Source organism: Pleurodeles waltl, chromosome 1_1 (assembly GCF_031143425.1).
Source record: "Pleurodeles waltl isolate 20211129_DDA chromosome 1_1, aPleWal1.hap1.20221129, whole genome shotgun sequence".
Taxonomy (NCBI): domain Eukaryota; kingdom Metazoa; phylum Chordata; class Amphibia; order Caudata; family Salamandridae; genus Pleurodeles; species Pleurodeles waltl.
In genome coordinates, this window is record NC_090436.1 from 596,210,451 (window position 1) to 596,222,688 (window position 12,238).

The window sequence follows — 12,238 nt, forward strand, 5'->3', positions numbered from 1 at the left end:
GGAGTCCAGGGAGGTGTGACTTGCGTGGATCCCCCAATATTTTCTTACCCAGAATCCTCAGCAAAACTCAAATTTAGCTAAAAAATCAAATTTTTCCCACATTTCTATGTGGGATCACCTCACCGGGACAAATTTCCTACCACCCAACGTTCCCATCAGTCTCCTGGTAAAAATTATACCTCACTTGTGTAGGTGGGCCATGTGCTTGTGACAGGGAAGAGCCAAAAACATGTCAAAATTGAGGGGGAACCAAAGTGGGTCCAAAAAGCAGTTTAAAAAAAACATTTTTAGGCTGACAAGTGCAGCAGAATTTTTATCGGTATAGATGAGACAATGCTGGGTGGAAGGAATTTTGTGGATTCCTGAAGGTTCCATCACAAAAATATGGGAAAAATGTGTGCTTTCCAGCAAAGTTGCAGATTTGCAGGGCATTGTGGGTAAGGAAATGGTGCAGGGTGCATGTGAAGCACACCACCATGGAATCAACCAGAAGTTTAGTTTTCAGATGTGCCTAGGTCTAGTGTATTTTTCTACATGGCAGCGTCCCAAAGTAAAAAAAAAAGCAGCACTCACCATTCCAAGTGGGACGATTTTGAGAATTACCAAGCTCTCATGGCCCAAATGTAAAACAAAAAACAAAAACAATCAAATGTCCTCTTGCTTGCCATGGGATATGATGTTTTAGTGTGCGGGGGAGAGCTGAAAGACTGTTAGCCCCTTCAGTTCGGGTGGGGGCATAATCAGGCCCATACTGGTTGGTAGCCACCACCCCACTATTTTCTTTTATTTTTTTTATTCCCTGGCATCTAGTAGTTTTTCTGTCCCACCGGGGTGTGGATCGGGGGTAACTGCCCAATCTGCCTACTGGTGGACAAAACAACTTTGGCCCCATTTATTTGGGGTGGGGGTATGGCCAAACCCCCAACCTCTTATTTTGAAAAAAAAATCTTCCCTGGTCTCTGGTGGGCTTTCTGCCCCCTTCCAAAAATAGGCCAATCTACCCCCAAGGGGGGCAGTTATAGCCAACAGTAATTTGCCCCCATGGGGAGCGACCCTTGCCCAAGGGGCTGCCCCCCCAAAAAAACACTCACATACACCAATCCATGGTGTATAGAGGTTTCTGCCCCCTTTGGGGTCAGATTGAGATTGGCCTGGCAAAAATAGGCCGATCTGCCCCCAAGGGGGGCAGAAATGGCCTAAATACGATTTACCCTCCAGGGGAGCGACCCTTGCCTAAGGGGTCGCTCCCCACACATAAAAAATAAAAATAAACAAAAAAAAATTAACCCTGGTGTCTAGTGGTTTTCTGCCCCCCCTGAGGGCAGATCGGCCTAATTATTTTAGGCTGATCTGCCCCTGGGGGGTAGAAATGGCCTAAAAATAATTTCCCCCCCTTGAGGAGCGGCCCTTGCCCAAGGGGCCACTCCCCTTATGCGCAAGTATGAATAAAATAAATAATCCCTGGTTTCTAGTGGTTTCTGCCCCACTGGGGGCAGATCGGTCTAATTATTTTAGACCTAGGGGGGCATAAATGGGCTAAAAATATTTTGGCTCCCAAACATCAAAAAAATTAAAATAAACAAAAATGTTTTACCCCTGGTGTATAGTGGTTTTCTGCCCCCGTGGGCAGATTGGTCTGATAATATTAGGCTGATCTGCCCATAGGGGAGGCAGAAATGGCCTAAAAATCATTTGTCCCCCTGGGGAGTGGCCCTTGCCCGAGGGGCCGCTCCTCTTATGTGCAAGTGTGAAATAAAATAAATAATCCCTGGTATCTAGAGGTTTCTGCCCCCCTGTGGGCAGATCGCAAGGCCAATCTGCCCCGGGGGGGTAGAAATGGCCTAATAATAATTGGGCCCCCCAGGAACGACCTTTGCCTAAGGGGTCTCTCCCCAAACATAAAAAAAGAAAAAAAAGAAAAAATAGCCCTGATGTCTAGTGGTTTTCTGCCCCCTCTGGGGGCAGATCGGCCTAATAATATTAGGCTGATCTGCCCCCAGGGAAGTTAGAAATGGCCTAGAAATAATTTGCCCCCCCTGGGGAGCGACCCTTGCCCAAGGGGCCGCTCCCCTTATTTGAAATATGCAAAAAAACAAATCCCTGGTGTCTAGAGGTTTCTGCCCCTTTGGGGTCAGATTGAGATTGGCCTGGCAAAAATAGGCCGATCTGCCCCCAAGGGTGGCAGAAATGGCCTAAATACAATTTACCCTCTAGGGGAGCGACCCTTGCCTAAGGGGTCGCTCCCCACACATAAAAAATAAAAATAAACAAAAAAAGATTAACCCTGGTGTCTGGTGGTTTTCTGCCCCCCCCCTCCCCATCCCCCCCTGAGGGCAGATCGGCCTAATTATTTTAGGCCAATCTGCCCCCGGGGGGGGGGGGGGTATAAATGGCCTAATAATAATTTGGCCCCCTGGGAGCGACCCTTGCCTAAGGGGTCTCTCCCCAAACATAAAAAAAGAAAAAAGAAAAAAAAAATAGCCCTGATGTCTAGTGGTTTTCTGCCCCCCCTGGGGCAGATCGGCCTAATAATAATAGGCTGATCTGCTCCCAGGGAGGTTAGAAATGGCCTAGAAATAATTTGCCCCCCTGGGGAGCGATCCTTGCCCAAGGGGCCGCTCCCCTTATTTGAAATATATACGCATCACGATCGGGCAGCAGAAATGCTATGAGAGACAAGAAAGGAAAGGAAGGGATTTTCCTTTCCTTTCTTGTCTCTCCCACCCCACCTCCCGGTCGGAAGAGAAATGCAAAAGCATTTCTCTTCCAGGATCGCACTGGAATCAAGCTTCCGTGCTGACGTCATCAGACATCACTGGGGGTGTGTGGGGGGGTCGGGGTGGAAGGGGAGGCAATTCCCCTTTCATCCCTGATGGAGGGGTGTGGGTGGGTGGCCCATGGGGGGAGCACTAGCGCTCCACCCCGTGGACCGGGTGCAGGACGAGCTGGTCTCATCCAGGGCACACGGGAACCGCGTGCCTGGACGAGACCAGCTCGCCTGTGGCACCCTGGGGGTTAATATACACGTCTTCCTCATCCACTTCCTCATCCGATCCCCCCTCACCATTCATAATAACACTCACAAACAGCAAAGCTTTAAATACTTTCCTACCTTCAACACCATAAACCGTTAATTTACATTTTTACCTCGAAGCGTGCCAGTCGAGCGTCTTCGAGACTTGCTAAGTAGATATATAGATTGCAAGAGTATACTTTTACAGTGTGGTATGTACTGGGTGTGGCAAATGCGAATGCCGATTGTTTGTCAAGATTGCCAATGCAGGGGACTACTGAAAATAAAGATGAAGATTGGCTGGTGACGGACATACAAGATGTAAAACTAAAGCTATACCTGAAGATGTATGGAAGACAACAATGAATGAGGATATGGAAATGCAAATGTTGAAGAAGAGTTTGGACAGGCATTGGTCGAAACTGGAGGAGGATGCCATGATGGTGGCAAATTATAAGAATGTGTGGTCGGAACTATCTGAACAGAATGGTCTTTTAAGGAGAGGGGACAAGTTGATTGTGCCACATTAGCTAAGAGAGAAAGAGTTCGAAATTATACATGAAGGCCATGGGGTATGTCAGGTATGAAGAGGAAAGCAAGGGAGGATTTCTGGTGGCCAGGTATAGATCGGGATGCGGAAAGGTATGTGAGGAATTGTCTGTGTTGTGCGTGTAGTAAGAAGACTTGTTAGTGAGAGAAATCCTGTTGTTCCCATGCGGTTTCTGTGCAAACCATGGCAGAAGGTAGGTATGGATGTGTGTGGGCCATTTGAATTTGATGAAAGTGGGAAAAGCTATGAAATTGCCATGATGGATTATCATTCCAAATGGCCAGAAGTTAGTGTGGTGAAAGATATCAAGTCAAGTATGATCATAGAGTTCTGTGAAGAAATATGGAAAAGAGAAGGTTGTCCTGAAAATGTAGTGACTGATAATGGTCCTCAATTTACGTCTAGTGAATTTGAAGATTATTTAGTATGCTGTGGTGTTAAGCACATTAAGGCAGCTGTTGCACATGCTAGGGAAAATAGATTTGTGGAACGGTTCAACAAGGTATTAAGTGAAAATATACAATTGTCTCTTCAAAGTGGGCTAAATTGGAAGAAGGAGATTAAGAATTTGTTGTGGAGTTATCACACCACTCCATATTCCATACAATGGAGACACCTTTAATGTTATTAAAATGAAGAAAACCATGTACCAAATCTGTACCCAGTTGGATGGGAAAAGCAGGTAAAGGAGGTAGATGAAAGGAAATTGTTAAGTCGGGTTGAGAAGATGCAAGGAAATTATGATGGAAGAATGATGAGTAGAGGGAAGGAGTGTAGGTTTGCAGTTGGGGACTGGGTGAGGACCAGGCTGTGGGAAGGAACCAGAAAGGGTTTATTCAAATGGTCTACGCCTAAGCAGGTAATCAGAGTAAGGAGATACATTGTGGAATTGGATGATGGAAGGAGATAGAAGATGAGAAGTGTAGTCAAATGTAATGATTTGAAAATGCAAGAGTGGAGAGAGGATGGTTATGGAAACAAAGGAAGAAGTGATGAGAGGGGTGTGATGCGGACGAGGAAGGAAGAAAGAGTGATAAAAAAACAGGTTATCTGAAAGATTATTACACAGAGTAGTACATATAGTATTGTGTGTTAGTGTGTAATACACTAGGTATACACTAGGTGACGCTATGCAAAGTTTGTGTAAAGAGGATTCTTTTTCTTGTGGTTTATGGTAGTTCATGTATATAGTTTTGTTAATATTCGAAGGGTGATATGTTGTATTAAGAGGTATTAGAATACTAAGGTCCTAAAGACTGCTTAGCAACAGGACATGGAATTAGAATAGGAAATGTGGAAAAGATTGTAAGTCAGTGAGCAGTTGCTGACTCTGATCTGCCAGGGTTGGATGTATATATCTTGATGACAATAAAGGAGTTATAAAAGAGAAAACAGAACAGCGTCTTTTTAATTGCGGCCACTGGCAACATTCAAATCATCCTGGGCTGAGGAGAAACAGTTGCCCTGCTTGACCTCTCTGAGGGCTTTGACATTGTCTCCCACCACAACCTCAACAGAAGACTCCACAAGACTGGCATACAAGGATCTGCTCTCAAATGAATCTGTTCCTTCCTCAATGTAAGAACCGAAAGGGAGAGACTGCCACCCTTCACATCAGAGACGAAGAAACTGATATGCGGAGCACCACATGGATCGCCCCTCAGCCAAACCCTTTTCAGCATATACATGATACCACTCACCAAAATCATCTGATTATAAGACATCACTGTCACTATGCTAATGACACCCAGCTCACCCTCTCCCTGACGGACAAGACAACCACCACCAGAAAGAACTTCAACTGCATGACCATGGTAGCAGACTGGATGTGAACCAACTGTCTGAAGCTCAACTCTGACAAGATGAAAGAAATGGTCTTTGGCAACAGGACCTCTCCATGGGACTCTACCTGGTGGTTGGGTTGTCGGAGTTAGGACACCTACAAACCATGCAAGAAATCTAGGGATCATTTTATATGACAAGCTCAGAATGACAGCTCAATTCATCGCAGTGTGCCCCTCCTGCTTCCACAGTCTCAGAACACCAGACAGATCATAATGCAAGCAAAGATCACCAGCAAGCTGGACTACAGCAGCACTCTCTAGTCTGTAATCTCCAAACAACTGCTCCAGAACACCGCAGCAAAACTCACACTTGACCTCCCAAGCGGCACCCACATCACACCGCACTTCAGGAAGTTTCACAGGCCCTCATTTATGAGCACAGCCAATTAAAGCCCTTACACAACACAGGACCAGAATACCTAAAGAACCCCATACACTTTCACCAACCCTCCAGGCATCTATGCTCTGCCTTAATGCCAGTCACTCTTACTCCTCTCATTCACAAAAACAAAACTGGCTGTTGCTCATTCTCCTACATCACACCCAAGACATGAAATTACCTTCCTCAACATAACAGCACCTCCTCCTCACTTCTAGAGTTCAGCAAGAAGCTGAAGACCCAACTCTTTGTGTAAGTCACTTGTGGATCACACACCTACACACCTGTCGAAGCACCTGGATACTCTCTTGCATGATTAGTGTATTACAAAATCAACATAACAACAACGTATAAATTGTGGTATGGACAGGGTGAGATGGACATTATTGTAGTAACCGTTGCATTAGCCTATGAGGTGTTAACTTACTAAGGTAGCTGCTGTGGTCAGCCCAGGAACATCCTAGAATGCTTATAGGAGGACGATGTTAGGTTAAGTGAGGAGGGAGGGTATGAGAGGAACACAATCTTGGGAAAAAGGGAAGGATTTCAGGCCCTGGACTCACTTGCAGGCTCCAACAGGGAAGACACCACAGTATGGGATATAAAAGCCCAGGCTGGAGCAGGGGCAGAAGAGGAGGAGTGACCAAGCCAAAATGGTACTTCAATGCGAGGAAACCTGAGGGGCTGGGGCAAACGAGGATTAGAGGACAATGCAAGGGTCACAATCGGAAGTGGAGTGGCCAGCACTGGTCAAGATGAGTGACCCCAGAACAAACAACGCAGTTGCACTACAGCCACACGGTGCATGTCAAAAACATTGAAAAATGATGCTCGTGTGAAAGTTTAACCCACTTCAGGGACTAAAAAGCTGTTGCAGGTCATTTTGAACATGTAAACATTTTCATCAGGGTACATCCTGTTATGAGAAGTCTACATATCCATCACAAAGCATAGATTACAGCTCACATCGAGCATGTGAAACATTTCTACAAGAGAAAACTTCGAAGAAGAAAAAAACGTCCGAGAGCAAGCTCCTTTCTCAGTTCCAAAAATAGGCCCATCTAAAAGGACAGAAGGTTCTTTGCCTAACTATCCTCTCCCTCCGTGCAGCCAAGCCAACACAATAAATCATTTGTTCAGGACCACTACAGATGAATAAATTAAATGAAATCACTAACAAGCTGTCTCACACGCAAGATAGTGCCATTACAAATTCTGAATCTAGCTAGTTACTGGCGTACTTCCAGGGAAGCTCTAAGCACTTAAATCTTACACCGGGTCGCCAATAGCTGTTTATTTTAACTGGTCAGTTCCATCCCAGTCGCCGAATTCAGACCTTTCAGTGGATTGCAGACCAAAGGCTGTAGAAAAGCCCCGGGCATTGGTGAGAATATAGCTGTTAGTGGAGACTCTTGAATCTCAATACAATGGAGAGAAAGAGGCAGAGGGGCGATAGAACAGACATTTACATTTCTAAAGGAATGCAGGGCATGACACAAGGCACATACATTTCAAAGGAAGACTGCTTCTAGGGCACGGTTTGAGATTTGCAAGGAGATGGGAGAGGCTTAGAGCAACACCAAGGGTACTGAATGTGTGGAATGTGTGGTAAAGCGTCCCAGGAAAAGCAGTGGAAAAGTAAACAAAAAGGCTTGGGACACACACAAGGACTAATATTGAGAAAACATTATTCTATGTAACATTGAGCTCATGTACGATCTCTTTATCAAGATGTGTGAGTAAAAGGTCACAGGGTGAACTGATAATCCTGGCTTTATGTACGTTTTTAAGTTTATTTTATTCTTCTGTTTTTTCACAGTGATAACTAATTTTGTAGATTGTTTTGGTGAAGGATAGAAAGCACAGGAGAATCCCAGTGTGTATTTCGAGCACTATAAGGTCTGGGAGGGGACCCAAAATAATGTTATTTGCATTCATAAAAAATATGTAATGCAGACTTTACTTATATCATAGGTATTCACAAACATTTTCCCAGGGGCCACAAAGTACGGTCTGTGGTGTGACAGAGGGCCATACTGAGGTCAGAAGCGTGGTGGAATAAGGTGGGGATAGGGGAAGCGAAACACGTATATCTAGTAGTGGATGAATTGCACCTGGGACCAATCTCAGCTTCCCCACTTGACCAAATTGTGTGATCCTAGGCACTTGTTTTATTTCACTTTGTTCACTTTTTCTTCATTATTATAACATATAATAGGACCTTGAAATACATGACTGAGGATGTGCCTTGTATAAAACCGTCTCTTGTGTTTGATTTCATAAACTATAAAGTTGTTCAAGTATAATAGCAACCCAGGTAAGCCAGAGGGTGCACATAACCACTGACTTGCCTCTCAGCTCACTGTTGGCATTGTTGTCAGGTTGGACGGATGCATGAATGTTTCTAAATTCATGTTTGAAAATTGTGATGGAAAAAAAAAAAACCTTCTCCATGCACTGATTTACATCTGATGTACTAAGGCAAAACGCTTCTGCATGCTAATAAAATACACTTTTTTTAAAAAAAATTGGTGCCTCTTTTCTTTTTTTTTACTTCACTTTGCCTGTAAATAAACGCTTGCCATTTATTTAATATCTTTATGAATGTTAGTGCTTGATAAAGTAAACACATGCAGCTCCAGGCGATACGGCCGTACTTTGAGTAGCACTAACTTACATAAAGGGCCAAAGGAGAAAAATAATTGCTTGGTTGCAACCTTTTCTCCATAACGATTTTTAGACTTTAACAAAAAGTAGCAGAATGATATTAAAATCACCTGGCAATGGATGCTCAACATGCATACACCTTGCAAAAAATTATGTTGGAAGTGCTCATGGTGCACTGGTGGAAGTCCTTTACCTAAAGAGGTCCTCACTGACATGGCAAGGTTCTCTAAACTGAGGTGGGAACTTCGCTCATTCTGAGACAAGGTCTGACTAGGACACAAAATAGTCCCAGCACCACAATAAAAGTGACCCCTATTAGCAAACTAGATTGCTAAAACAAGTGGCTCACATTTGCAAATGAGCCAAGTTTTGAACTCGTAGACATTCTGTATCAGCATTTTGCAAGCTATGGGAGACTGCGTTTGCTGCAGGCCATGTTTGTGGTAATATCAGGAAAATCAAAAGTAAAAAATGGCCCACGTGGTTATAAAACAGGCCCAAAACTGCTAAAAAAAATCCCACATTCTGATGTGTGAGAAGCAATCAGGCACTGTCTGATTGCCCTTAAGGCATACATACCAACATTTTAGAAGAGGTAAGTGGGAGATTTAAAAAACAAAATCGGGAGAAGGTATTTCTTCAATTGACTTCTATTGGCACAGAGGCAATTTCAGGCAGGAGAAAGCCAAAATAAAGACATTTCTTTTGTGCTTAAAAATTGGGAATCTCCCGCCTGAATCGAGACTATTGGCATGTATTTATAGGTCAGTCCGACCCTGTCCAAAGGGCCTTTGGTTGTGTAAGCTCAGTTCTAAATGAATCTGTGCTACCTTAAATACCTAAAGATAATTCAGACAGGGTTGGCCATGAGCGCATTTTGCTTCACTGTTCACGCACATTCATGTTTACATCACAGATACTTTCAAAATAGCAGTTATTTCAAGAAGGCTTGCAGATTTAGGAATTCATAACAACTCTTTTAAAGGTCGTTTTTTTTTAATGCTAAAGGCTGTGCGACATGAATATAAAGGATTCTCGCTTTCTGTCAGGCCTGCTGCCTCATGGAAAAACGTGGTCCTTGGTGTCTTATAGTATGAGCAAAACTCATCTAACTGAAGGCAGGTTTAGGGAACGATTGGAACATGCAGAATAATTGAAGCCACCTTTTATCACACGTGTGTACACATAGATTGTTTCTGCTGAGCTGAACAATGTATTTGTTTTAGACAATCGATTCTACTCTGGGCGGTACGACACTGCTACTAGAATGACATCTGTGTGCTTCTATGCAAGAGAACACTATTAATTGCTGCTGAACAATATGCTCAGTAAGACGTGCTGGGTGTGCGTCGCGTTGTATACTCAGAAACCTAGGTATTTTTAATAGCACTTGATTCTCTTTTGTGTCATTGTTTTAAAATGGCAAAACAGCTAACAATAATGCCACAGCGTGGGCTGCATAATTTGCCTTTATTCGCTCAGTGTGGGGCTGACGTTGCTTTTCCATTCCGCACTGGTCTTCCCTTGCAGCTTTCTTTGGTCCCCTGCTGCCAGTGAATTCCAGAGGACATGCTTATAAGTATGTTAGGAAGATGCAGTAATATACAAGACTAGAGCTGGAAATCATTTAAATAACTCATTTAACATAGGAGAAGGAGTGTTACCAAGGGCCATCACAGGGATAAGCAACCGAGGCATTATTCTGCGGGATCCATGTTTGTTACGTGCCTGCACTGAAGGTGCAAAGTTTATTTATAGATTTTGTAGGGAACCTGTCCTGTTGATTCATGAAGAGCCAGCTAACAGGTCTATAGCGCTAGATGGTGCTAGATGCTGGATCTACAGTGCTTCCTCTTTTTCTGGAGGATACTTAACTAAGAAACAGGTGCTTGTGTTATGTGGGCTGTGCACAAAATGCCTGACCAAGGCTCTGCAAAAAAAGCTGACATGCCTGGTGTTAATAGTTTCAATGGTCACCTAAATTATGCCACAGATACCAGTTTCATAACACACTTCTTAAATTCAAGTACAACGTGGCGTGAAATCATCTGTACTGGCATGAGGGAAAGAATACTGTGGCAAATTATTTAAAGAGGTGCTTCAAAAAAGAAATGCCGAAAAATCAAAAAGGCTGAAATTGGAAGAAATGACTCCATTTTGCTTGCTATTGTTATCAGCTATACTCTTGGGTTCTATGAGCAGGATAAACACCACAAAAAGATCACATTTGAGTTACTAGTGTTCCCAACAACTCCATCAGTAGGGTGGCTGAAAAAGGAATGGAGGAAATAAGCATAATTATGAGAACATTATGACGAGGAATGCTAGATTACCTCCTGATAAAACTTAATTACTCAACTCATTCAAATATTTACTAGTATTAGGCAAGCCCAGTTTGCCTAAAATGCAACAAAACATTTTGTTCCCTGAACAACCCAAACCCCTGGGAGGGCTGTAGAAGATAACTTACTCCAATACAACACATATATTCACTTCTCAATCTTCATACCATCAAACCAACAACAGATGAGAGGTGTAGTATTGTCCCGTCCCATCAAAAGAAACCACACAGAGACCAGGTGAGTGGATGCTGGTTGAAACCTTTATTCTTCCTCTGTATTTATTTTGTGTGTCCTCTTTCCACCTATATATACACCCATCCCCTCACTGACCCAAAGTGGTGTCCAGTTCTTGGTCTGGTCTGTGGGCTGTGGATGGTTAGTCCTAATGCCTCATTCCAACATCTCCCCCTTTTGTTGACAAAATATACACATTCCCCACCTTTTTGTTGGCGACCTGACATATGTGGATATAGTGAGAGAGAGAGAGAGAGAGTGAGAGAGAGAGAGAGAAAGAGCGAGACAATGCAGTCATCATAGCTCTTCAATCAGTGTTTTGGGCTTCGGGCTTCCTCGCATTGGGTGTGATCTCCCTGTTTCTTGGCCAATGTCTTCACTTGTGACTTCAGCCCGGGGATGTCTGTCCCCAGTTGACAACACCATTTCCATTGTCCCTCCAGCACCTGCACTTATGGCCTTCCGACCGACAGTGGGCCATAGTTCTCCTTCCTCATCATTGGTGATCCTGAACTCCTTGAGGTGAGAGCTGCTTCTGGTGATGGAGTATGACCCAGCCTCCGTCGTGATCATTGACCCTTTGATCTTTGTTATTCTCAGAGGCCTGCTCAAGAAAGGGCTTTCTGATTTCCGTGCCTGTCGTTGGCACACAAGGACCCAGTCTCCAAGTTGTTGTCCAAGCCCTGTGGAATGATGACGAACATAAGCGTAGCATTTCATTTTTTCCTTGCTTCTCGGTCACGTGCAGCAATGTTATCATGATCTGTTGGTGCCTTGACGTCCAGTTGAGGCAGACGAGTCCTACTTGTTCTTCCCAGCATTCGTTCTGATGGGCATCACCCTGGGGAACAGTGCGGGGAGTTACGGTAGTCCAGAAGTTCTTGGCACAATGCTTGGCCTACAGATGTTTGTGTTAGCTTTTTTTCGGCTGCATAGCCTTCATTATGGTGCCCATGAACCTTTCCACCATGCCATTGGTTTGGGACCACAATGGTCTTATCTTCTGATGATGTACTCCCAGATATGCTATGAATTTGTGAAACTCATCCCCTGAAAATGAGGTTCCATTGTCTGTCTTTAGTGTCAGCAGGGCACCCCATGCTGCGAAAATGTCATCTAGAATCGGGAGGGTGGCGGTGGCTGAAGTTGATGACATGATGTAATAAGGGGAAACAGGAGTATTCGCCAATATCGACCAGGAGGTAGTTG